Source organism: Dipodomys ordii, unplaced genomic scaffold, assembly GCF_000151885.1.
Source record: "Dipodomys ordii isolate 6190 unplaced genomic scaffold, Dord_2.0 Scaffold89, whole genome shotgun sequence".
Classification (NCBI taxonomy): domain Eukaryota; kingdom Metazoa; phylum Chordata; class Mammalia; order Rodentia; family Heteromyidae; genus Dipodomys; species Dipodomys ordii.
The window spans coordinates 8,615,886-8,643,488 of NW_012267305.1; positions in this window are offsets into that span (position 1 = coordinate 8,615,886).

Here is a 27,603-nt window from a genome sequence, read left to right on the forward strand (position 1 = left end):
CTTGCCTTGCATGCCTGAGGCCCTGGGTTCAATTCCTCAGCCCCACATAAGCAAAAAAGAAAAAAGCCGGAAGTGGCGCTGTGGCCCAAGTGGTAGAGCACTAGCCTTGAGCCGAAGAGCTGAGGGACAGTGCTCAAGCCCAGAGTTCGGGCCCCACGACCGGACCCCCCCCCCAAAAAAAAGAAATTAAGATTCAGATCATAGCAGGGTTTTTTGTTTCTTCTAGTAAAAGCATTTTGCCATATACAGGATTCTATGCATATATACACAAACACACTAAAGGAGAGGATTCTAAGGCTGCATCTCCTCTAGACAACTAACAATCAAATGGATACATTTCAGGATGCTAAAATATGTCTTGTTTTTTAGGGGGATGGAAAGGAAAGGAGGTACAGGATTACAGGATTACAGCAATGAGGGATGGGACAATACAGCCATTATATTCGATTACATTTATACAAATAGTACTGTGCCATACTTTGAGTGTATGGATAGGACTGGGCTAGATGGGGGAGAATGACAAATGTAGTGCCATTGATTAAGATACATTGTAATCATGTTCTGACTTGTTCAATCGAAACTCCTTTCTCCAACTACTTAGGACGCAGAAAAAAGCCCATCTTAATATGTTCTTGAATTCATTGACTATTTGAATGGCTTAGAACTCTGTCCTTGCACTTTACTTCTTTAGCTTCACTTATTTCTCTGGTGAATTCCTCTAGTCCCATACTTGTATATACCAAATCTATCCCACCTGTATATAGTTCATGTCTTGACATCTCTCCTTTGACCTCTGAATCTCTCTAGTATAGCTGCGTAGGCCCCCATGCTGTTCTTTTAAACACTGGACAACTTCCTGCCTCAGGATCTTTACACTTGCTTCCCTTCGAGTGCATTGTTTCTGAGTACAGTATGTCTTGTTCCATAATCTCTTTAAAGGTCTCTCTAAATGCTTCTTGCTCATTGAGACATTATGTTATCATTCGTTCTCTTTTCCTTATTCGGTTCTTCTCCAAAGTATGTATGATAATTCAATACGCAGATGCTCCTCAATTTATGAAGGCTATAGCCCAATAAATGGAAAATACTATAAATAAAAATGGTTGACTAGGGTTAGGAGAGATGGGGAGAATAATGAAGGGAGAGACATTGATCGAGATACATTGTACCCATAAACTGACATGTTGAATTGAGACCCCTTTGTACAACTACTTGAAGATAATAATGTTCCAAATTGCACAATATAATATCCCCAAATTGCTGGCAACAAAAGACTGTTGAGTATTGGTTGGTTTACCCACAGTGGTGACATGCTTGTCTGAGAGCACCACATGGCTCATTACTACTGCCCATCACCACAAAAGGGGTTTGTGTAGAATAAGTCTAGAAAAAAAAGATCCAAATTTAAAATTTGAGATTCAGTTTGTACTGAAAACATACCATTTCACACCATTGTGAAAACCATGCTAAGTTAAACACTCTTTCTGTATAAACATGAAACCTAAAATGTTCCAGAATCTGAAACTTTTTAAGTACCCACATGTGCCACAAGTAGAAATATATGTCTTAAAAGGACCATTAAAAAAAAAAGCACACACAATTCAACATAAGGTTACAGATAGAGGGTCTCCTTGCTGGTCTGCTCCAGATGCACCATATACAAGAACATCTCAGGATTTTTTTTTACCCTAGCTCTTTGCAATATCCTTTCTAATTTAAGCATCCTTTGCTTGGGGAAAAAACTGCCTGCCCTACATCTCTTGCAAATGGCACCAAGCTTAATACCAGGAAAGTACTAGGCCCTTGGAGAATGTTTCCTTAAAATTAACTGTTTGTTCAATTCATTCCATTAAGTGTGTCTTCATTCATCATATGTACATCCAGTCATATACACATGCACACACACAAATTAGGTATTAGATACAACAATTAGATACAACAGTCTTTTCTCCTCACAAATGGGAAAGGGGATGATAAATCCATGATGGAACTATGTGCTATAGAGACAATAAAACCGGAAGGGATAGGAAGTTCCCACAAAGGGAAGGAAGCCCGGTATTAATTTAGGTGGTTAGGCAAGATACCTTAGAAGCTGAGGTTTGAGCATAGACTGCAAGGAAGATGATGATTAAATCATAGGATTATTTAGGAAAAGAAAATATTAGAGAGAAAGGACAGTAGATTCAATGACCTGAGGCATGAGTGTAACTGATGTATTTGGAAAACAGTATGGAGGCATGAATTAAGTATTCAAGGGAGAGAGGACATGAAGTGAGAAAGGTAGACAGTGCAGATCGTGTGGGTTCGTGGGTCATTTGCATGTAAACTTTGTGCTCTTAGTAATATGAATGATTGTGGGTTTAAGAGCAGAGGGAGGACATGATCTAAGATTTTAGAAATCTTTTGGCACCTGTTTGGAAAGTAGATTTTACAGAAGCAATATTAACAACACCACACAAGCTGACCCACGCACTGATGGCTCATGCCTGTAATCCTAGTGACTCAGAAGCTGAGATCTGAGGATTCCAGTTCAAAGCCAGCCCAGGCAGGAAAGTCTGTGAGACTCTTGTCTTCGATTAACCACCAGAAAGCAGGAAGTGGAGCTGTGGCGAAAAGTGGTAGAGCACTAGCCTTAAGCAAAATAACAAAAACAATCCTTAGCAGAAAGAACAGTGCTGGAGGAATATCAATACCAAATTTCAAACTCTACTATGAAGCCATAGTAATCAAAACAGCTTGGTACTGGCACAAGAACAGACCCGAGGACCAATGGAATAGAACTGAAGGCCCAGACATGAAACCACACACCTACAGCCACCTGTTCTTCTATAAGGGAGCTAAAAAAATAGAATGGAAGAAAGACAGCCTCTTCAGTAAATGGTGCTCGCAAAATTGGTTAATCACCTGTAGAAAACTAAAGCTAGATCCCCATATATCACCCTGCATCAGAATCAACTCCAAATGGATCAAAGACCTCGGAGTCAAAGCAGACACTCTGAAAACATTACAGGAAGGAATAGGAGAAACCCTAGGGCTCCTTGGCACAGGCCGAAATTTTCTTAATGAAGACCCAGAAACACAACAAATCAAAGAAAGGTTGGACAAATGGGATTGCATGAAATTGCAGAGCTTCTACATGGCAAAGGACATAGCTAGAAAGATCAATAGGAAACCAACACATTGGGAGAAGATCTTCACTAGTCATACATTTAACAAGGGTTTCATAACTAAAATATACTTAGAACTCAAAAAACTAAATCCCCCAACAACAAATCCTCAAAGAAACAACTGCCCAATAAATAAGTGGGCTAAAGACTTAAAGAGACACTTCTCTGAAGAGGAAATAAGAATGGCCAATAGACACATGAAGAAATGCTCAACTTCTCTAGCCACAAATGAAATGCAAATCAGTGCTGGGAAGGTGGCTCAGTGGTAGAGCGCTTGCCTTGTATGCATGAGGCCCTGGGTTCCATTCCTCAGTACCACATAACAGGAAAAAGAAGCCGGAAGTGGTGCTATGGCTCAAGTGGTAGCACTCTAGCCTTGAGCTGAAGAGCTGAGGGACAGTGCCCAGGCCCAGAGTTCAGGCCCCACAACCGGACCCCCCCCCCAAAAAAAAAGAAAAGAAAGAAAGAAGAAAAGAAATGCAAATCAAAACAACATTGAGATTCTACCTCACCCCAGTTAGAATGGCTATAATCAAGAAATCTAATAACAACAGATGCTGGAGGGGATGTGGCCAAAAGGGAACCCTACTGCATTGTTGGTGGGAGTGTAAACCTGTTCAACCACTTTGGAAGGCAGTATGGAGGTTCCTAAGAAGATTCCACATAGAGTTCCCCTTTGACCCAGCAATCTCACTTTTGGGCATTTACCCAAATGGTCACAAACAAGGCCATACTAAAGCTACCAGCACAACTATTTTTATTGCAGCATTATTTACTATAGGTAAGATATGGAACCAACCCAGATGTCCCTCAGTAGATGAATGGATCAAGAAAATGTGATATATATACACAATGGAATTCTATACCTCCATCAGAAAGAATGACATTGCCCCATTTGTTAGGAAATGGAAAGACTTGGAAAAAATCCTATTACGTGAAGTAAGCCAGGCCCAAAGAAACATAGGTCCCATGGTTTCCCTTATTTGCAATAACTAGTATAAGTCGAGGACAAGCAGAAAAGGTCAAAAGCCATGTATATTATGACCAGATAATATGATGTTAAGTGTAATGAACCCCAAGATAGCACCACAACTTGTTTTTTTCTTGCTTGCTATTTTTTTTAATGTATTTAAAATGTTCGATGTGATTGTTTTGTTTCTCTTGTATGTTCTTCCCCCATGGTATAACCCATGTTTTCACTGTATTTGATGACGGTACCTTGCATCTTATATATATACATTTTTGTAATTTGGGGAGGGGAAGGGAAATAACAAAATGCTGAAACAAGGATACAGGAGGACCCATTGTAACAACGAGATGTACAAGACACTATGTAGAAAATGAAGTTTACAACTTGAGGGGGTGTGGTGGGGGAGTTGGGGAGGTGGGGAGGGAAGGGATGATAGGGGGAAAACAAAGGAGGAGATAACAATGCTCCCTAGGAAATGGACTCATTACCTTACTCATGTAACTGTAACCCCTCTGTATACTATTTTTACAATTAAAAAAAGAGCTCAAGGACTTCACCCAAGCCTGAGTTCAAGCCCTACAGCTAACAAAAATAAATAAATAAATAAATAAAAAGGGGGGGGAATGCTTGGGTAGGGGGGGAGGATGGGAAGGGATAGGAAAGGGAAACAAAGGAGGAGGCTACAATGCTTGATAAGAAATGTACTCATTATCTTACCCATGTAATTGTAACCCCTCTGTACAGTATTTCCACAATAAAAAAATAAAGATAAAAAAGAGAGACAAGATAAAGAGATTATCATAGTAATCCAGATGAGATAATAGAAGTTGGAACCTGTTCATAGTAGTCTTGGTAAAACCACAAGACAGACTGATAAAAGTTTAACTTGACTTAAGGTCTGTCATTTCTGTGCAGTTTTTTGAAAAAAAATTTTTTATTTTATGTTATAAAGATGATATACAGATGTGTGAAGTCTTTTTTATGCCAATACTGGGGCTAGAACTCAGGACCTTGGTACTGTCCCTTAGCCTTTTCATTCAAGGCTGGCACTTTAATACATGAGGAACACTTGCACTTCTGGCTTTTTGCTAGTTAATTGGAGGTAAGAGTCTCACAAACTTTCCTGCCTGGGCCGCTTCAAATTGGGATGCTCAGCTGTCATCTTGTTGAGTAGCTAGGCGTGAACCACTGGTGCTGGTTACTTCTATGCAATCTGAGACTTGCCACAGGACACATTAGCTATCTACCGCTCAGTATGGCACAGAGAGAAGTCTGGGATCATGAGGAGCAAATGGATACATGGACATCAAGAGCAGTCTAGTTACCTGATAACTAATAAACTGTATTTTTGTGGTGTGTGTGCTTATGATTCTCTTTTATGATTGATTTGTATAACTGCTTCTACATTCTTAGTAAGAGTGCTTCATCAGATATACATAGTGTGAATATTTTTCCTCATGTATGGGTTCCATTTTCATGTTATTTAAATCATGTCTTTAAAAGAACAAAACTTGGGGCTGGGAAGGTGGCTCAGTGGTAGAGCACTTGCCTTGCATGCATGAGGCCCTGGGTTCGATTCCTTAGCACCACATAAGCAAAAAGAAAAAAGCCAGAAGTGGCGCTGTGGCTCAAGTGGTAGAGCGATAGCCTTGAGCTGAAGAGCTGAGGGACAGCACCCAGGCCCAGAGTTCAGGCCTCCCCCCAAAAAATAAATAAAAATAAAAGAACAAAACTTCTGTTGTTTTCTAAATGAATTCTGATTTATCATTTTTTATGTTCAGTTCTTGAGTTGACATTTCTTTCTACCCAAAGATTATATAGATACCATCCTAAGTCTTCTTCTAGAATCACTTGATAACTTGAGCATATACATTGTAGCCTATGGTCAATCTTATTGGTGTATGTACCTTCTGTAAGGCAGAATGCAATGTTTTCATCCCTTTATCCAGATGCTCTATTACCATTTCCTTAAAATATTATTATTTTCATTGAATTGCGGTGAAATCTTCAACTAACACTTTGCGTACTACTTTGTACTTTGTTTTCTGCCATTTGTTGCTATTGTATCCTCTATAAAGGTTGTCCTTGGCTATTCTAAGTCCTTTTCCATTTATAATAAATTTTATAATTAGTTTGTCAAACAAAGAATGCATGAAGAGATAGAAAGGCCTATTACCCATATTTGATTAGTACGCATTGCAAACACATTGAATTATCATAATATACCCCAAAAGATATATAAATATTATCCCTCAATAAGATAAAAAGAAACAAGTGTGGTGGTTATACATGGGATCACAATGAACATGTAGATTAATTTGTGGATAAATGAGAACAATTCTGCTTGAATTTAAGAATGTAGTGTAGGGCTAGGAATATGGATTAGTGGTAGAGAGCTTGCCTAGCCTGCATGAAGCCCCAGATTCGATTCCTCAGTACCACATAAGCAGAAAAAGCCGGAAGTGACACTGTGGCTCAAGTGGTAGAGCGCTAGCTTCAACACAGAGACTCGGAGACAGAGCCTAGGCCCTGAGTTCAAGCCCCAGGACTGGCAGAAAGCAAAAAAGCAAGGAAGATGGGCTGGGAAGGTAGCTCAGTGGTAGAGTGCTTGCCTTGCATGCATGAGGCCCTGGGTTTGATTCCTCAGCACCACATGAACAGAAAAAGCTGGAAGTGGCACTGTGGCTCAAGTGGTAGAGTGCTAGCATGTCCAGGCCCAGAGTTCAGGCCCCACCACTGACCAAAAAAAAAAAAAAAAGGAAGAAAGAAATAGGATGTAGTATAGCACTCCATTTACTTAGGTTCTTTAAGCTTTATTGAAGTATAAGTGATACATAAAAAATTGCATATATTAGCTGGGCACTGGTGGCACATGCCTATAATCCTGGCTACTGAGGAGAATGAGATCTGAGGACCGTGGTTCGAAGTCAACCCAGGCAGGAAATCTGTAAGACACTTATCTTCAATTAATCACAGAAAAGCCAGAAGTGGTGCTATGGCTCAAGTGGTATAGCACTAGCCTTGAGTGAAAATTCTCAGAGACAGCACCCAGGTCCTGAGTTCAAGCCCCAGAATGAAAAAGGCAAAAGTATACATTCAAGGCATATAATGTGATGTTTTCACATGTGTGTGTGTGTGTGTGTGTGTGTGTGTGTATGTGTGTGTGTAGTGAAATGACCACAATCAGGCTAATTAATACAGCCTCATCTCCTGTAGTTATTTCATTTATTTATTTTTTATACTAATCCTGGAGCCTGAAATCAGGGCCTGGGTGCTGTCCCTGAGTTATTTTGTTCAAGGCGTATGCTCCACTAGTTGAGCCACAGCACCACTTCCAGTTTTTCTGGTGGTTAATTGGAGGTAATGGTCTCATGGACTTTTTGCCCATGCTTGCTTTGAACTGCCACCCTCAATCTCAGCCTCCTTGATAGCTAGGATTACAGGTATGAGCCACCAGTAGTTTATATATATACATATACATATATATATATATATATATATACATATGTACACAAAGGATATTTGAGATCAATTTCTAGCAAATTTCAACTATACAGTATAATCAACTGCAGTTAATTCTGTTGTCACCATGCTACATACTAGTTTTCCAGAATTTATTCATCTTATAACTGAAACTATTTACTCAATGACTGACCTTATTTCCCACTCCCCAGTCCCCGTAACCACTCTTCTATGTGACTATGAGTTTGACTTCATTTACTTTACTTTTTTCATATTCCATGTCTAAGTGAGATAATGCCATATTTTTTTCCCTGTGTCAAGATGATTTCACTTAGTTGAATGTCCTACAGGTTGATCTATATTGTCATTGATAGCAAGATATCTTTCTTTTTAAGGCTGAATAATATTCCAATATGTGTGAGAATTTGTATGTGAGTATAACATTTTACTAATCTAGTCTTTTTTTTTTTTTTGGTCATGGGGCCTGAACTCTGGGCCTGGGCGCTGTCCCTCAGCTCTTCAGCTCAAGGTTAGCGTTCTACCAGTTGAGCCACAGTGCCACTTCCGGTTTTCTAGTGGTTTATTAGGGATAGTCTCACAGACATTTCTGCCCTGGCTAGCTTTGAACCGTGATCCTCATATCTCAGCCTCCTGAGTAACTAGGATTATAGGCATAAGCCACCGTCGCCTGGCTAATCCATTCATGTTTGAAGAGTTTGTTTCTGTATCTTGACTACCATGAATAATACTACTTGAAGATGAGAATGCAGATATCCTTTTAACATGTTGATTATATTTTGTCTGCATATAGTCACAAATGTGGGATAGTTGGATTATATGGTAGTTCTAATTTTAATCTTTTTTTAATGAACCTTCATATTCTTTTCATAATAGCTGTAACAGTTTACATTTCTATTAACAGGGATTTCCTTTACATCCTCACCAATATGTATCATCTTTTGACTTTATATTAGCTATCCTAACAGATCTAAGCCGATATTTCAGCATGATTTTGACTTATTTCTTTTAGTTATTAGTGATAGTGAACATCTTTTCTAATGCCTTTTGAGTATTTATATGTCCTATTTGGAAAAATATCTATTCAGACCCTTGTGTTAGTGCTCTGTTCCTATGACAAAATTCCTGATAAGAGTAACTTAGAGCCAGATGCTGGTGGCTCACGCCTGTAATCCTAGCTATGCAGGAAGCTGAGATCTGAGGATCACCATCAAAGCCAGCCTAGGCAGGAAAGTCCATGAGACTCTCATCTCCAATAAACCACCAGAAAACTGCAAGTGATGCTGTGGCTCAAACTGGTAGAGTACTAGCCTTGTGCTGAAGAGCTCACTCAGGGACAGGCCCAGTGCTCAGGCCCATATTTCAAGCCCCATGACTGACAAAAAAAATATGGAGTAATTTAGAGGAGGAAAAATTTATTTCATTCATGGTTTCAAGGGTTTTGATTCATGGTAGACTGGTTCCATTATTTCTGGGCCTATGGTAAAGCAGTGCATCATTATGATCATTATGGAGTGAATGTAGTAGAGCAGAACCTCTCATCTGGACTTTTATATGTTGGGTTTTTTTTTCCTAGTCCTGGGGCTTGAACTTAGGGCCTGGGCACTGTCTTTGAGCTTGTTTTGCTCAAGGCCACTTCTGGCTTTTCTGTGATTAATTGGAGACAAGCATTTTACAGACTCTCCTGCCTGGGCTAGTTTTGAACCATGATCCTCAGATCTTAGCCTTCTGACTGGGTATGAGCCACGAGTACTTGGCAAGTTATTGTTTTGTTTTAATAATTCCTTTCAGTACAATGTTGAATAGAAATGGGCATCCTTGGCTTCATTATATTTTTTTTCTTCTAAGGTGAATGAAATTACTTTGAACATATTTTTCCAATTATTGGTTGCTAGTATATAAAAATGTAATCAATTTTCATGTATTCACCTTGCATTCTGAAACCTTATCAATTTTACTATTTGTTCCTAATAGTTATTTTGGAGATACTTTAGGATTTTCTGTTGTCAGATGCGTGCCATTTGAGATGAAGCAGGGTTTCACTTTTTCATTTCCAATTTGAATAGTTTTTAATCTATTTTTCTTGCCTTATTACACTGATTAGTGTGATAGTAACAGATATTCTTCATTTCTTTTCCCCTCCTATTTTGAGTAACACTCAACATTTCATTATCACAAACTATATATTAACTAAATTTTTGTATAAAAGCCCTTTCTTAAACATTTTCTTCTATTTTTTTGTTTATTTTTGTCAGTCTTGGGGCTTGAACTCAGGGCCTGGGCGCTGTCCCTCAGCTCTTTAGCTCAAAGCTACCACTCTACCATTTGAGCCATAGCACCACTTCTTTTTTTCTGGTGGTTTATTGGAGATAAGAGTTTCCCAGCCTTTCTTGCCCAGGCTGGCTATGAACTGTGATCCTCAGATCTCAGCCTCCTAAGTAGTTAGGATTATAGGCATGAGCTACCGGTGCCAGGCTTCATTTTCTTCTATTTTTAATTTGCTGAAATAATATATCATGAATTGAAAATGGTAAATTTAATCACAAACATTAATGGCCCTGTTCTGGTTTTCTTTAACTGTGGTAACCAATCATTATTATGGTAACAAATAACCATAACTGAGTGACTTATAAAGAGCATACATTTATTACCTCCCAGTACAACAGTTTCCAAGTACGGTATGAAATCCTTCACTTTGTATAATTAATATATGCTAATAAAAATAAAATCTCGTAAGAAGTCTGGCTTAGAAGAGTCAGATTCTTTTCTCTAGGGCTTATACTTCATGTATAAGCATTCATATACATGAATTCAAATGCATTCTTATTTTGAGTTTGAGTTCTTGAAAACTTTTGGAAGGCTGGCATAATTGTTTCTTTATGGTTATTGGCGGTGAGATGCTACAGGTCACACACAATAGGCAGTTTATATTTTTAGCATCTTGTACTTTTTTGATCATCTTTCTCTTGGAGTACTGAAATAGTGATCTATTTGGTTTCCTCTCTGGCTCCTTAATATAAAGTTAGAATTTTAACTTAACTTGCTTAAGTTAAAATTTGACCCTCATTATGTCACTTCTTAAAAGAAGTTCAGATGATTGCTCACTGCCTTTAAAGACAGGTCCAACATTTTTCATGTGGTAACCAAAGCTTATCATGGTCTGGTCCTGACCTCTCTCCAGTTATTTTTGGAGTCCTAGGATATGCCATGTACTTTGACATGCTTGTCCCAGGGCATGTTATTTTCTCTACCTGGAATGTTAGCAGTCACTTCCTCACCCCCAGAAACACCCATAGCTCTCCATCTGGATAATCTTATTCAAATATTCAGGCTAATCTCAGATGTTACTTTTTCTGCGATGCTTCTTTACACATTTTTCCAGGGCTCACCTAGCTAAGCGTGTACTTTCAGACATATACTCTTATAGTGAATTGGATATCTGTCTCCTATAGTAATCCAGAGTGCATATCCTTAGTGCACATTTGATTAATTTTCTGGTGACTAGTAAGTAATCTGGGCTGGGATTGGTGGAGGTGCAACAGGTGAGGCATTCTGAGCAATAAGACACTAATGATGATAGGTGGCTTGGGCTAATGCAATATGCAAAGTATAATTGGAACATTGTTGGAATTTTGTTGCTCCTGGGTGAAGATAGAGGGTAAAACTTCACAGGGGAACTTCCACAAGTCCTGGAGACACAGAAGTTCAACAGGTCCAGAAGGTAAATGACAATATATTTCAGTAGAAGTTAAGGCTCAAAGGTCTGGAATTATATACTACATAGCTGGAGGGGGTCTCAGCTCACCTACAGGTGGAATTTTAAAGTGAAATAGCAAAACTTCAGATGCTATGATATATGCTAATGCCACTAATGGTGGTTTCCTGGAATGCTATGCTAAGGATTCTTTCCCCCTTTTTTTTTTTAAACAAAATTGATATATAATTCACGTACCATAAAATTCACCCTTTTAAACTATGGAATTTAATGGTCTTAGTATATTCACAGACTTACGCATGTATTACCACAATCCAATTCCAGGACATTTTCATCACGCCTCAAAATCAACCTCTAAATAATCAAGAAGTGACTTCCTTCCCACTGCCCCACTCACTCCATTCCTGTGTGTCATTGGGGCCCATTCTGTTGCCAATTTACCTATTCTTGGAGCTGGGGGTATAGCTCAGTGGTAGAACACTTTCCTAGCACGCTTCAGGCCCTGGGTTCTATCACTAACACAACAACAACTAAAAACATTAAGCAATTCCGGACATTTCATTTAGATGGCCTGATAAAATATCTGACTTTTGGTGACTTATTTTCTAAACATAATGTTTTCAAGATTGTCAATACTATATAGCACATAGCAGTTCTTCACTCCTTTTTATGGCTAAATAGTATTCTGCTTTATGGGCAGACAATATTTTCTTGATCCAGTCATTACTTTGGGACTGATTTTGAGCCAATAGCTGAGAGGAGTTGTGGTCATAGGAGTTGTGGCCAGGGTGTTAGGGAGAAACTCAAGCTAATAGACTTTCCCCTGAATCATAGAGTTTCCATCCTACTGATAAAGGAAAGACTCATTCACAAATATAGCCCAGTGTAATCCTGGATAGCAAACATATTGAAAAAAAGTGTATACTTGAAGGACAATGGTACTTCATGGAATATTCCAGTAGCTCAGAACTATGCAGGATCCTAAGACCTTAGAGTGAGAAGAGATAATCTGATCCTTGTTTGTTTCCTTGCAAGAAGGCAATCTGCCACCAATTCATTTTCACAAGTTCTATCATTTCTTTTCAGAAAATAACCCAAAGGAACTCCACACAAACTGGAAGTTATTGCCAGTGGACTAAGGAATAAGTGCAGAAAAAAGCCTTGCTACAAGTAGCATTGGAAGGAGGTGGGCTGGGAGATGGAGAAGTGAGGGAAGAGAGAGAACAAGACAGAAAGAATGGCAGCCTTGCTTCTTGGCTTCCCATTTCCTGCCCTGGAGTTTTGTGAGAACCCTAACCTCCTTAGAATGCCAGCTCAAGTGGGCTTCTATTATTTGCTGCAACATTCCGGAAACTATGGGAAAGTTTCACAATTTGCTCAGGCCCAGGGAAACTCTCCCTTCCACAGACTCAAGCGTGTGTTTATCCAAATGACCCCTGGGGCCAGGGATTCAGATGCATATTCAGAGATGCTTGTTTATCAGTGGTATGTAGGGAATGTGTTCCCCACTCACTGGAAACCCAGAAATCCTGTAGAAGAAACATGCATGAACCAGTCATTAACCTCCCTTGGAGAGTTTCTGATGAATAGAAATGGTATAGTCAGATGGAGGAAAGTAAACATAATGTAAATGGATTGTTTGAACAGCTAAACTCCTGGCTGATCGCAAGGTAAAAAATGATAGTCTTGTTTTCAGAAATGCAAATCATGAACCAATTGGGAATACATTAAGAAATGTCATCTGAAGACAAAAAAAAATTATGTCCAACTAACCTAAATAGAAAACTTCATAAAACAACCCTGATTGTATCCCTCTGATCAAAATAAAAGGGAAAAGAAAATGACAGAGACATGCAGTGTTCTCTTAAAATCCGGCTGGTGAAAATACAAAACCACGGGATAAAGAAATAATCTTTATTTAGTTCTAATAAATGGTGTGTGTGTGTGTGTGTGTGTGTGTGTGTGTGTGTGTGTATGTGTGTGTGTATGTGTGTGTTTTTGCCATCAGTGCTTTTAAATGAGGGTGGGAATAGGGCAAAATCTAGACAAACTTCTCAAAAACAAAACATGCATTGGCCTTCCTCTCTTTAAAAAAAAAAAAAAAACGAATCAGGGACTGACTGTATGCAGACACCTGCTACCTGGCATTCCGCCAACTTGCTAACCAACCCTGGGTTTCAGCCCAATTAGCTAAGCACGCGTCATCCAGAGCACATTAATTATTCCTAGTGATTTCCCAAGGTATCTGATGGGATTATACAAGGAAAGGTGGACATAACCCTCTTTTCTTCTTTTTATTTCATTTTTTTTAACAAGGATCTTTCCTAAAGAAACACCGTTGCATGCATTCTTGAAAATCTCTGAGACACCCTACAAATGCCCCTGTCAAGGCTGACAGGCACCGTCCAGACTCTCATTATCTAAGCTCCTCATCAGAGCAAAAACGGATGCATTCTCCAAAGCTTCCGCTAAATGAGGAGGCGAGAGAAAAAAATATATATAAAGGTAAAAAACAAGCCAGGCACAGGTGGCTCACGCGTCTAATCCTAGCTACTCAGGAGGCCAAAATCAGAGGATCACAGTTCGAAGCCAACTTGCACAGTCTTATCTCCCATAAAGTACCCCCAAAAAGCTGGAAGTGGAGCTGTGGCTCAAGTGATAGAGTACTAGCCTGGAGTAAAAAAGCCCAGAGACAGTGACCAGGCCCTGCGTTCAAGTCCCAGGACTGGCACCAATAGAGCAGAGAAAAAAAAAAGTTCAAGAAAATAAACTATTTCAAATCCACTGCAAGAACACTTTTTATGAACAAAATGATAAGAACTTATTTTTTCTATTAGTAGACAAAAAGGTAGGAATACAGGGGGAGGAATTGATAGGTCAGACTTTGCTTTTTATCTTTTTCAATAGAAGCCCTGTATGTGTCTCCATTCACAAATGGAGAGCACAGAACTTTTTACACTCAGATTGAGGGACATCATGACTACAAATGCATGCCATTCTATCATCTATCTACCTATCATGTATCTATCTATCTATCTATCTACCTACCTACCTACCTGTCATCTATCTACCATCTATCTATCTTTTTTTTTTTGCTCAAGGCTAGCACTCTACCACTTTGAGCCACAGCTCCACTGCCAGTTTTCAGGAGGGTAATTGCAGATAGAAGTTGCTCAGACTTTCCTGCCTGGGCTGGCTTCAAACCGTAAGCCTCAGGTCTCAGTCTTGCGAGTAGCTAGGGTTACAGGCATGAGCCATGAGCAGCTGACTGTTACAGGAAGCTTTAAATGTCAATTTTCCCTGGATAGGGGGTGTACTTGGTAGTGTAGGTGGAAGGATATGGCTGTTTTTTTTCCAGAAGTCAAGACTCAAAAATTAATAACAAGCTTCAAAGCAGCATAGGTTTTTTTTCCTAGCATAAAAGAGATCTTATATTAGGTAATAACAGCTCAAATGCTAGAAAGGATAAGCACTTAATATTTTATTGTGGATTTTTTTCTTTCAGTAGCAGCTGTCATTTATTGAACATCTACTAAGTGGGAGATACTAGATGATATATATTCTCTATAAAGCCCCCTGATGGTGAATTGAGTTTGTCAACTTGACTGGATTGAGAAATACCTAGGAGAATAGTAAAACATGTTTGGGGTGTACTTGTGAGGTTGTTTTCAGAGATGATTAGCTCTTTAGAGCTCTGATCTAATCCATGTGGTAAGCCATTAAGGATTTGAAACTTGAATAGACTATGGGGAAATAGTAGAACTGTGGAAGATGGGGCTTGGCCCTGACACCTTTTGTTGTGTGTGTGTGTGTGTCTGTGTCTGTGTGCACGTGCACACACATGTGCATGCACACACACACACACACACACTCGCGTGCAAGGCCACATGTATACCAACACTGGGGCTTGAATTCAAGGCCTGGGCTCTGTCCCTTAATTTTTCTCTCAAGACAGGTGCTCTACCATTTGGGAACACCTTCATTTCTGGCTTTTTACTGGTTAATTGGAGATAAGAGTCAGGTTTGTCTGTCTAGTCTAGCCTCCAAATATGATCCTCAAATCTCAGCCTCCTGAGAAGCTAAGATTGCAGATGTGAGTTGCTGGCACCCAGTTTGCTGTTATCCCTTCGCTGCTTCCTTGTTACTATGCAGTGAGCAGGTCTGCTTGACCACATCATTCTGCTGAGTTCTTGCCTCACTAAATGCCCCGTCAAGGCAGCCAAGGGACCTAGGCTGTTAGGTAACCTCTGAAAAAAAGAACTAAAGTAAGTCCTCCCCAAAGTTGTTTATCTCAGGTACATTTTTCTAAAATCACTTCCATCTTATCAAAAAAGAAAAATGGAGGCACAGAGAGATAAATTGACTTGTATAAGGCTACACACATTCCAGAGTAGTTGAACTTTTTCAAAATTTCAAATTTGGTGTTCGAATTCAATGCAAGTGTGTGTGTGTGTGTGTGTGTGTGTGTGTGTGTGTGTGTGTGTGTGTGTAAGAGAGAGAGAGAGAGGGAGAGGGAGAGAGAGAGACAAAGGGAGGGAGAGGGAGAGGAAGAGAAAGGGAGAGGTTGTGCAGGTGCTACTCCTGGGGCTTGATTTGAAGGCTTGGATGCTGTCCCTTAGCCTTTTCTCTGAGGGATGGCATTCTACCACTTGAGCTACAGCTCCACTTCTAGCTTTTTGGGGGGCTAATTAGAGATAAAAGTCTCTCAAATCTGTCTACCCGGGCTGGTTTCAAACCACAACCTTCAGATCTCAGCCTCCCGATTCTTAAGGTCTTTAAAACACAACTTTTTCTTTTTCTTTTTTTTTTTTTTTGTCAGTCGTGGATGCTGAACTCCGGGCCTGGGCACTGTCCCTCAGCTCTTTAGCTCTACTACTTGAGCCACAGCGCCACTTTGGCTTTTTCTGCATATGTGGTGCTGAGGAATCAAACCCAGGGCCTCATGCATGCAAGGCAAGTGCTCTACCACTGAGCCACCTTCCCAGCCCCTAAAATACAACATTTTAATGATACAATCAACACAGAATGTTGGTTCAGCAATTTTCCAGAATTTTCTAAAATGTCACAGTCAGCCCACAAAATAAGAGTATTAGAGGTTCATAGTGTATGCCTACTGAGAAAGGAAAAATGAGAATCACATTTATTGCCTTCTTCTGTACAGAGGTCCAGGGGTGGCCACCAGTCATCTGTGCAGTTCTCCTGTATATTATCTCTTATCATCACCATGTAAGTTGTCATCATTCCCAGGCTGCAAAGCAGGAGACAGGAGAAGAGAGTTCAGATAACCTGCCTGAAGTCCTACAGCAACAAAGAAGTACAACAGTGACGGGAAGTCAAGTTCTTTCCACCCAGACCAGGTTGCCATTTATATACTCATAAAAACTCCTTGTTCCATGTCCACAACACAGCAGATGCTAGATATTCAATGCAGGGCTGCTTGAATGGAGAATGTACAATCACTGTGACATAGGCAGTGTGCTTTTCAAAGGCCTTTACCAGTTTCAAGGTATTTAAGGCCTTTTAAAAACCCATATTAAACGTATAACATTGGCTTTATTACCCAATTTTGGCAGTTAAAAAAGTGAATTATGCCTGGTACCAATGGCTCATACTTGTAGTTCCAGCTACACAGGAGGCTGAGTTTTGAGGATCTCAGTTGGAGCTAATGCTGGAAGGAAAGACCATCAGACTCTCCAGTGAACCACCAGAAAACTAGAAGTGGTGCTGTGGCTCAAATGGTAGAGAGCTCACCTTGAGCAAAAGAAGCTCAGGGACCGTGCCCAGGCCCTGAATCCAAGCTCCAGGACCAGCACACAAATGAACAAAACTTTTTTTTTTTGGTCGGTCATGGGGCTTGAACTCTGGGCCTGGGTGCTGTCCCTGCACTCTTCAGCTCAAGGCAAGTGCTCTACTGCTTGAGCCACAGCGCCACTTCTGGTTTTCTAGTGCTCTATTGGAGATAAGAGTCTCATGGACTTTCCTGCCCTGGCTGGCTTTGAACGGAGATCCTCAGATCTCAGCCTCCTGAATAGCTAGGATTACAGGCACTGGCACCCAGCTACAAACAAAACTACTTAGGGAAAGTATCCAGACCCTGAGTTCCAGCCTTCGGATTGGCACAAAAAAAAGTGAATTATACAGAGGTCAATTAACTTACCCAAGATCCTTCAATCAAGGACTAGTTTATCTTTTACAAACTTCTCACTCTTAAGTAACTTTTGATTCTTTTTAGGAAAGTAGAGATGAGGGCTCCCTTTTCCTTTGGCATTGTCCTGATAGAAGGAAGATTAGGAGGAGAGGCCAGTAAATAGCAAAGAGGAAATTGGACTTTTAACAGAACAGGGCTGTAGAGAAACAAAGTGTGCAGAGGGAACACAGGTCCTACTGGCTGAGTCAGTTAAGGCCACCAAGCCGCAGAGAGCATCTTACAGATAGGATAGAAACTATGCAATTTTCACCCACAACAGACAGTGGTGGTGTAACACCATATTACGATCTTTATTGCTACCTTACAGCAACAAATCAAACGAAAAAACCCCCAAACAACCCAGAATAACAACAAGCCTCCAGTATTTCTCATCACTGCTGGTTAGATTCAGCACACTCAGAGAGGAGGGAGTTGCTATAAAGATCTCAAAGGCAAGAGAGAACATGATCCTTATCAAATGGATGAAAGTGTTAGATTTAATTACATAAATATAACAATGTAGTGGCTTTTCAGAGTACTTTCCCCAAGGACTGTTGGGTGGAAAAGCCAATTCATTTTGCTGCTTGATTGCTTTAGACAATTACATACAGACTGTTCCCTGGAGAAAAGCAGGAAATCAGTTATGATCTTTTGTCTCTGAGGTACGGGAAAGTCACTGCATCTAGTGAACAAGCCACAGATCACACATTTCCTCCTGACGTCACCCTCCATTCTCCAATTAGCTAACTATTAGCACGCAAGCTGCTGAGACTTAGCAGATGGAGGCTGTCCTCCAAGGAGGCCAGGGAGACCAGAGGCTGGAAAATGGTGACATTGTTCTCCAAACTAATCTGGATGGGGTAGTTAGCTCCTCATCCTTCACCGTATCATCCTGCTTCTTTGGGCTTTCTGGCTAAGAACCAATGTGAGAAAGTTCCTTTTGGAACAAGCAGAGGCATTCACAGAGCTGTAATAATTCTCTCCTAGTGGTTAGTCATACGTACTTCTATTCATCCATCAACAAAGATGATAGCTTTCATGGGATACCTAACCAACTGCATTGTGTGTCCAGTTCATAGTTCTGATGGTCCAGCCTGCTTGCACCCATTGTCCACATGCAGGTAAATATATCAGTGGAATCAAATGATGGTTTTCCTAGCCTTCTTTGGCCACAGAGATGATAAATGGAGTCTGAAACTTGCACAGCCATGGGGGTGTTTCTGGCTACATAGCTGCAGAGATCTCCTTATTTACCAGCTCATGTCACTCTGGGGTAAGGCACAAAGCCTTTATTCTTTGTTCTTGTTGTTGTTGTTGTTCACTTTCACTTAATTTACCGGAAGTTTACACCTCAGTAATCTTATTATATTATTTTTATCACTTTTTTTTTTGCTAGTATTGGGGCTTGAACTCATGGCCTGCAGGCTGTCCCTTCTCTTTCATGCTCAATGTTGGTGCTTTATCACTTGAGCCACATCTCCACTTCCTGCTTATTTTGGAGATAAGAATCTCACAGGTTTTCCTTGTGCAGGCTGGCTTTGAACTATGATCTTCATATCTCTGCCTCCCGAGTAGCTAGGATTACAGATTCCATTTTAAATAAATGTATGGGGATGTCCATTTGTCATCATGATTAGATTTTAGTGTTGAATTCATCAGCTTCCTCCCCACCCCCCGCAGTATATCTTATGCCGATTTCCAACCTATTCCCTCTCCTACTCTCAGACAGCACTCTGCTATTTCTAGACATAACATATGAATGTAATCAAATAAGGTGTAGTCTTTTCTGACTGTTTTCCTTCACTTAATACTTTTGAACTTCATCCATGTTGGAACATGGATCTGTACTCTTTTCTATCCTGCTCAGTAGCATTTGAAAGTGATTCCTTCGTTTCTCCACCCTCAACTCCTTTAAATTTAAAAAAGTACCTATGGGAGACTGTACACATCCCAGCTGCCCATACTGCGAATCTGTTGGCTAACCGTCTTTCAGATGCCCCAGATGTCATGATCTCATCATCTTCCTTGCTATTGAAAAGGCTCTTCCCCTCTCGCTAAACCCAGCTCCCCTGAGAGGCACACATGTATTTTCTATGCAAGCTTTGGAGCTATTTTAAAGGTTTTCACTCAGGAGCCCACAGAGGTGTAGCTCAGTGGTAAAGCATTCGCTGTGCATGCACCAGGCCCTGGGGTTGAGAGGTGGCATGAAAAGCAAAACAAAAACAAAAACACAGTATTTTCTGAGGGGGGGGAGGGGGGGAGTCTTCCTCGGCTCTTTGGATTAGATCTGACTTTTCTCTAATATGCTGTTTTAGTATCCCTATCAGAGGTTACATACAGAATTAGCTTGTGATTTCTAGAAGTTGTGATTTCTCTTATTGTTATTATAAAGGAGGGGTTACAGTTACCTAAGTCAGGTAAAGAGTACATTACTTTTTGGACAATGTCACCCCTTCCCCGCTCTCTCCCATATTTCCCTCCCACCCCCCCCCCCCAGTTGCTTAGTTCACTTTCAACTTAGTGTCTAGTGAGTGACACTGCTGCATTTGTTCACCATTTGTTCCTCCCTTTCTTTTTTTTTAAAAAAGATCCAAAATTTTAATTACGAAAGATGAGTAAATCCAAGATGAATACATCTTCTGTATGGGATTGTCCCTCCCTTTCTGTGCCCCCTCTGACCCATCTAAAGACAGATAAACGAACAAACAAGATGAAAAGGAAAGAAAAACAACAATAAAGGAAATAAACCTATTATTTCCACTTCCGGGAGTTCATTGTGGTAAATATTATTTTATATGATCAGATGCACATAGGTATTGAGTCTTTATGTTCCTCCCCTAAGTGTAATTGCTTGTTAAATGCTAGCCGCTGCGGTGTCCCTTTCCTGCTTCGATCCTGACCCCTGTAATCTCCACAAAGACTAATATTACATCGACTTTGATTACCATTAGGCCTGGCCTAGGCACTGTGTGGGCATACAATAAATATAAGCACGGTGGAGTTAGCTTGGTCCCCTTGTGTTTGGTGCATCAGACCCCAGGTCCTCTGTCGGCGCTCCATTCTCTCTCTCAGCGCAGCAGGAGGAATCTGCACGTTCTACACCATGGAGTTTCCTGAGTGTGTCAAGACTATAAAGATGTGCTGTTTTCAACTGATAGCATCAACGGGTAGAAGATAAACGCAACCTGACAGCTACAATGTAGTCACGACAAAGTGTCCGTGGGGCCAGCTACACAGCGTGGAATGGAGAGAATGTGGCTATGTGATGAGAAGCCACATACACTTCTCAACTTTTCAAGTAGCTCCCAGGGAAGACCTGAGGGTAACCTTGTTCACCGAGGTGCTCACTAAGGCTTTCATGTAATGCCAATTCCAGCGTGCTGAGCGGCACTTTGACTGGCTGTTGCTTCGACTCTGCTTTCAACACCTCCCTGGCAAATATGACATATGTCAGAATAAATCCAAGTAGCCTGTGCGCTAGCTTTTACAGCCACATAAAACTTGCCACCCATTGGACACACTGAAAGACACTTGATGCTGTTGGAGTACAATCCTCTTCATCTGCTGATATCCTTTGCTGTCTGGCTGCTAAGAAATAAGCAAATATTTCTTTGCATTCACCCCATTGTCAAGAAGACAACCCCAAAGCACCAAATATTCAATATCCTATCACTTTGTGAATCTTTACTTTTCGGTCTTGGCAGGAGATTCTTAAGGAACAAATACACTAAATGAACGAATGCCAATCACAATGACAGTAGTGGTGAGCAATAATTCAATTCAACAAGCAGTTATTAAATGCCTGTCATGTGTAGGATCCGGCACATAGTCTGTGGGGGAATAGAGATGAAAAACACCACAATTTAACCCTCCAGGCTTTGAAAGAGGAGATGGACTCACACACTGGGAAACACTAGAAGTGTGGGGAGGGGAAACTTAATTTCCAATGACAACATTGGGAGAGCTTTGCTGGCAGGGGCAGGAATAAATATGACATGCTTTGTCATTCTAACAACTTACAAGAAAAGAATGCCACTAAGTCTTCAGACTATCCTCGCCATTTCAAGATGGGGCTGCTAGATTGGTTTGGATGTCCAAGTTGTACTTTAAGGCGATCAATTGATCTTATTGAAAGAACACAGAAGGAAACTAATCGAGGCCCAACAAAACCCAGAAGGGTTATTTTATTTTATTTTATTTTGGTGCTGATACTGGGCATTGAACTCAGGGCCTGGGCTTTTTTTTTTTCAACCTTGGCACTCTAAACTCTTGAGCTATACTGCCACTTCTAATGTTTTACTGGCTCATTGAAAATAACAGTTACACAGAGTTTCCAGCTGCAATTCTCAGATCGCAGCCTCCCAATTAGCTAGGATTATAAGTCAATTTTAGTCGTCAGGACACAGATCCTGCTCCAATTTCCTGATGCCCTCCACTCGATCAATTGAAGTCATCTCTTCCTTGTAAACTTAAACTCTTCTGCTGGTGATGGTGGGATGTAGGGTGGACTTGCAGGAGGAGCATACCCAGGATGCGAAAAGAACGTCATCCCCCGTCCATACATGACCTTGGGAAAAGTCAGATACTCACTTACTCTAAGATTGCTGAGACGACCTGACTCATTGGTACTGTGAAATGCTCCTTCGAGGAGCATTTGCATTTTAACAGGAATCCAAACCTTTGCCACTTGGAGGGTGGTGTGCCAGATAGGGCCCTTGATCGGTCTTTACCTAAACCTGAGATGACTGCTTATTTGACCTGAGGGTACAAAATAGTTTGCAGCTTGGTGGGAAATAGTGGTTACCCCATTTAGTGGGGGGGGGGGGATGGAAGAAAAGAAAAACTTTTAAAGGTTTAGGGATGAAAGCACTAGGCAAACTGGGAACAACAGCTAATTAGCATTTCAAAGAGGTGAGTAACAGGTAATAAATACTGTGAATCCCAGGGCACCAGGATGTGGCCTCTGATTAATGCTCTCAACCTCCTGCACCTCTGTACCTTGTTCTCTCAGCGACCTCCTTTGGACAACCTGCAGGCATAGAACACATTGGGTTTGTGGTCCAGGAGGACTTGAACTGGATTACTGGCTATGCTGCTGGCTATCGAAATACATGAATTTGGGGAAGTGACTTAATATCTCAGTCTCATCTTTCTCATCTGTAAAATAGATGCAACTACTGCAACCTCCAGGTTGTGAGGATTGATTATGAAGTAAATATACTTATCGAGTATATAGCCTAGTATATGCTATAAAATTGGAATGCAAATGGACTTTCCCATCCTTTCTTCTGATTTCTCTGTGAAAGGCTATTCCTGCTCTCCCTCCCCCCTCTTTCTCCTTAAAGCATGACAGTGATGCATAATTGTAACACATTCTGTGCTTAACTATCCAGGTTCCCTCAAGTTTAAAAGCAGGTGAGTTGAATAGTTCATTTTTTTTTGGTGGGTGTGCCTGTCCTGGGGCCTGAGCTCAGGGCCTAGGCTCTGTCCCTGAGCTTTTGTGCTCAAGGCTGGTGTATTAACACGAGCCACAGTACCACTTCTGGCATTTTTTGGTGATTACCTGGGGATAAGAGTTTCACAGACTTTTCTGCCCAGGCTGGCTTTAAACTGCAATCCGCAGATCTCAGCCTCCTGAGTTGCTGGGATTACAAGTATGAGTCACAAGTGGTGCCCACTTACTATTCACCTTTTTGTATGTGTGTGTGTGTGTGTGTGTGTGTGTGTGTGTGTGTGTGTGGTCATGGGGCTTGAACTCTGGGCCTGAGCACTAGCCCTCAGCTCTTCAGCTCAAGGCTAGTGCTCTACCACTGGAGCCACAGCTCCACTTCTGGTTTTCTGGTGGTTTATTGGAGTTAAGAGTTTCACAGCTTTTCCTGCCCAGGCTGGCTTTGAACCGTGATCCTCAGATCTCAGCCTCCTGAGTAGCTAGGATTACAGATGTGAGCCTCTAGCACCTGGCCTCATGGTGATTTTAAATGATCAAATAGCATCTTCCAGTTGTAAATGGTCAGAAAATAAGGGGATCTTTTTCATATTCAGTTGAGAAAAGCAGAATTAAAGAATTAAAAATATTTTTTCTGTTCCATTCTTCTCACAAAGGAACTCATGCCAAAATATATACTTACATTTCCTCTTGATTTTGGATTGAATAAATGTTTTTCTCTGGTAATGTGGTTGCTCAAGAATGGATCCCAAAGCTAGTTGAGTATAAACATTTATTTTTTTACAAATACAGAGAAATGCACCTAAAAAGAAAATTACTCACAGAAAAGGACTAGAGCAAGGAATTCACAGAAGAGAAAATGCAAATGGCTGATATACATATGAAAAGAAATTCAGCCTCAATTGTGATCAGAGAAATGCAAATTATAACCCTAATTAGATACCATATTGCTTAACAGGTAGAAAAAAATTAAGGTTAATAATATCAGAGTGGCTGGAACTCTAAGGAAAACATACTCACATACATTGATAAATTGGTACAATTTCACTGGAGGGGAATTTGAAAGTGCATATATCCTTTGCACTGACAATTTTACTTATATCAATCTGTCCTGTAAAAATATTCATGAAGATGTGTAATATGGATATATATGGGTGTATGATCAGAATCATTGAAGAATTATGTGTAATAATGATAAATTTGAGAATAAATTAAGTATTCACTAATAGGAAAATGGCTAAATTAAATATACTACATAACCTGGAACACTAATGTTGACATCAAGAAAAGAATATACGGACTGAAAGCATGGTTAAAGTGATAGAGCACCAGCCTAGCAAGCAAGCTCAGTAAACTCTAGGCCTTGAGTTCAAATCCTAGTATAGGAAACAAAAATTAAGATATTTATTATAGACATTCTTGTTTATTCTTAATATATTGCTAGGTGAACAAATTTTAATAGTTGTAATTGTATGATCTAATTTCTGTTTGAAATATAGATATGCATAAACACACATGCACATACATGTATATGCACATAATGTATGCTGTATGTGTATGGAAAAATACTAGCTGATACTCACCAAAATAAGTCAGAAGTGGAGGAGCATTAACCTTCAGCAAAAAAGCTCATGGTCAGTGCCTAGGCCTTGAGTTCAAGCCCCAGGACCAACACACACAAAGGATACCATTAAGTAGTTGTACAAAGGGGTATCAGCCGGGCACCAGTGGTTCACACCTATAATCCTAGCTACTCAGGAGGCTGAGATCTGAGGATTGCTGTTCAAAGCCAGCCAGAGCAGAAAAGTCTGTGAAACTCTTGTGTCCAATTAACCACCTGAAAACTGGAAGTGGTGCTAATCAAAAAGAACTCAGGGATGGCATCCAGGACCAAGTTCAAGCCCCAGGACCAAAAAAAAAAAAGGGGGGGGAGGGGTTGTTTCAATTCAGCGTGTCAGTTTACAAGTACAACGCAGTTAATGTCATAATACTTATTACTTTCTAACACACTATTTAATTCAAGTACTTTATTTTTTCCATTTTCCTTATTAAATTCTCACAATATTTAATTCACTTACTCATAAAATATCCATTGCATGAAGTACATGGTCAATGGAAAAGAGACGAAAAATACATATTATACACACATAAGCAATAGAATATTGTTCATCCATAAAAAGTGAAACCCTGTCATTTTCAGCAAAATGGACGTAAATAGAAGACATTTTAAGTGAAATAGGTCAGAGACAGAAACAAGTTTTCTCTCATATGTGGAATCTAAAACTATTTATCTGAATATAGAATAGTGAAGAGGGGGAGGGAGGGAAGGGAAAGGAAAGTTGGAAAAAAGACACTAAAATACAATAACATAGAGCAAATAAATCCTGATCTGCAGCCCAGTTTTTTTCTGACTTATTACCTATTTCATAAAGACTTAGAAGAAAGAGTTTGAAAGTCTCAAACAGAAAGAATTTATAAAAATATAGAAATGGTAAGTAGCTTGATTTCTTCAGTTTGTGCTATATGCATGTTTTGAAATATCACTTAAATATATAATAATTATGTTAACAAAAATAATGAAATACCATTATCACCTCTCAACTTCGTGTGCTTGTTTTGCTGTTGTTTTCCAGGAAGATAGAATAATGCTTGGCACATTGTTTCTGAGTGAGTAAATTTTTGTTGAAGAAATAATTTGAAATATCTATACCATTATATCCAAGTGCATTCCTTTCAAGCCATGTGTTGTATTATGATTCAGAACAAAAGGTCATCCTAGGTATATGGCACAAGGGTTGATTAAGAGGAAAATCTAGACAGAAAAAATGTCCTATAATATATCTCTCATATACAGTTACATAATCACAAGTGATTATTGAATTAAGAATATAATGTTGTGCCGGGTGCTGGTATTCACACTTGTAATCCTAGTTACTCAGAAGGTTGAGATCTGAGGATCGCGGTTCAAAGCCAACCTGGCAGGAAAGTCTGTGAGACCCTTATCTCCAATGAACCACCAGAAAACCAAAAGTGGTGCTGTGGCTGAAGTGGTAGAGCACTAGCCTTGAGCTGAAGCACTCAGGCACAGAGTTCAAGCCCTACAACTAACAACAACAAAAGAATGTAATGTTGTTTGCTACTTTTTTTCTTGCTGCTACCAGGGCCTGAACTCATGTTCTCACTTGGTTTTTTCCATTCACAGCTGAGCTATGGTTCCCCTTCTGGCTTTTTGCTAGTTAATAGGAGATAGAGTCTCGATGCCTGCCTGGGCTGGCTTTGAACCTTGATCTTCAGATCTCAGCCTCAGTGAGCAGCTAAAATTATAGGCATAAGCCACTATTGCCACACTCACAGTTCTCACAATCATAGACAAAACAATTGCACTCATCATTCTTTCTTCTAAAAGGTCTAGCTATGTCGTAAATGAATACACCAGTACATAAGTATTGGTCCAGTGAAAAGAATGGGAGAAAAGATTCTGTCTATGAAAGTACCTAAAGTTTATTAGTAATTTACCCCAATCCTTAGTGAGGCCTATAGATGGATACTACCACTATATGGAAAAGTGATGCTTCGTGATTCTTTCATTTATCACACAGAAACAGATGGTTGTCTTTTCCCTTTAGGGACAGGGACTCTTAATCCTTTCCCATTGCTCAATGTTCTCATTTCCAAACAGCATTTCTTCATTCACAACCTGCCTACTGGGAAAGGTCCCATCCTTCTACAGAAATGAACAGATCTCTATCCTCATTCATATTTTCCACTCTAATTCTTCACTTTTTTTTCATAAAGCTCTATTTTGCAACCTTTTCAAATGTTTGTTTTTAGAATTTTTACACTGGCTGAGATAAACTTTTTTTGTGTGCCAGCCCTGACGCTTGAACTCAAGACCTGATGCTGTCCTTAAGCTTCTTTTTTTTTCCTCAAGGCTAGAACTCTACAACTTTGAGCCACAGCTCTACTTCTGGTTTTCTGATGGTTAACTGGAGATAAGAGTCTCACAGGCTTTCCTGCCAGGGTTGGCTTTGGAGCATGATCCTCAGATCTCAACCTCCTGAGTAGCTAGGATTATAGGCGTGAGCCACCAGTGCTCAGCATTGGGATGACCTTTTTAAAAAATACAGACTAGACCAACTGTTCCACCTACAAAGTAGATTCCTAGGGGGAGGGGAGGAGAAACTTCATTAAAGTACCTAATGTTCAGATTATGCCCATCCCCAGGTAAGTCTTCTCATTCTTACATAATGCCTATTTGTATGTGTGTGTGTGTGTGTGTGTGTGTGTGTGTGTGTGCTGGTCCTTGGGCTTGAAATCAGGACCTGGGCACCATCCCTGAGCTTTTTTGCTTAAGGCTAGAACTGGACCCCTTGAGCCACAGCTCTACCTCTGGCTTCTGGGGTAGTTAATTAGAGATAAGAGTCTCATGGTCTTTAATGACTAGGCTGGGTTTGAATATAATCCTCAAATCTCAGCCTCCTAAATAGCTAGGATTACAAGTGTGAGCCACCAGCACCCAGCCAGAAAGACTAATTTTATCTTGGATCAAGCTCTCTTTTTCCATATGTATTAGTCTCACTAGCTTTGTTCCTGAAACACTTCTGAAAATATTCAAGTCCAGTTATTTGCCCCACTAAG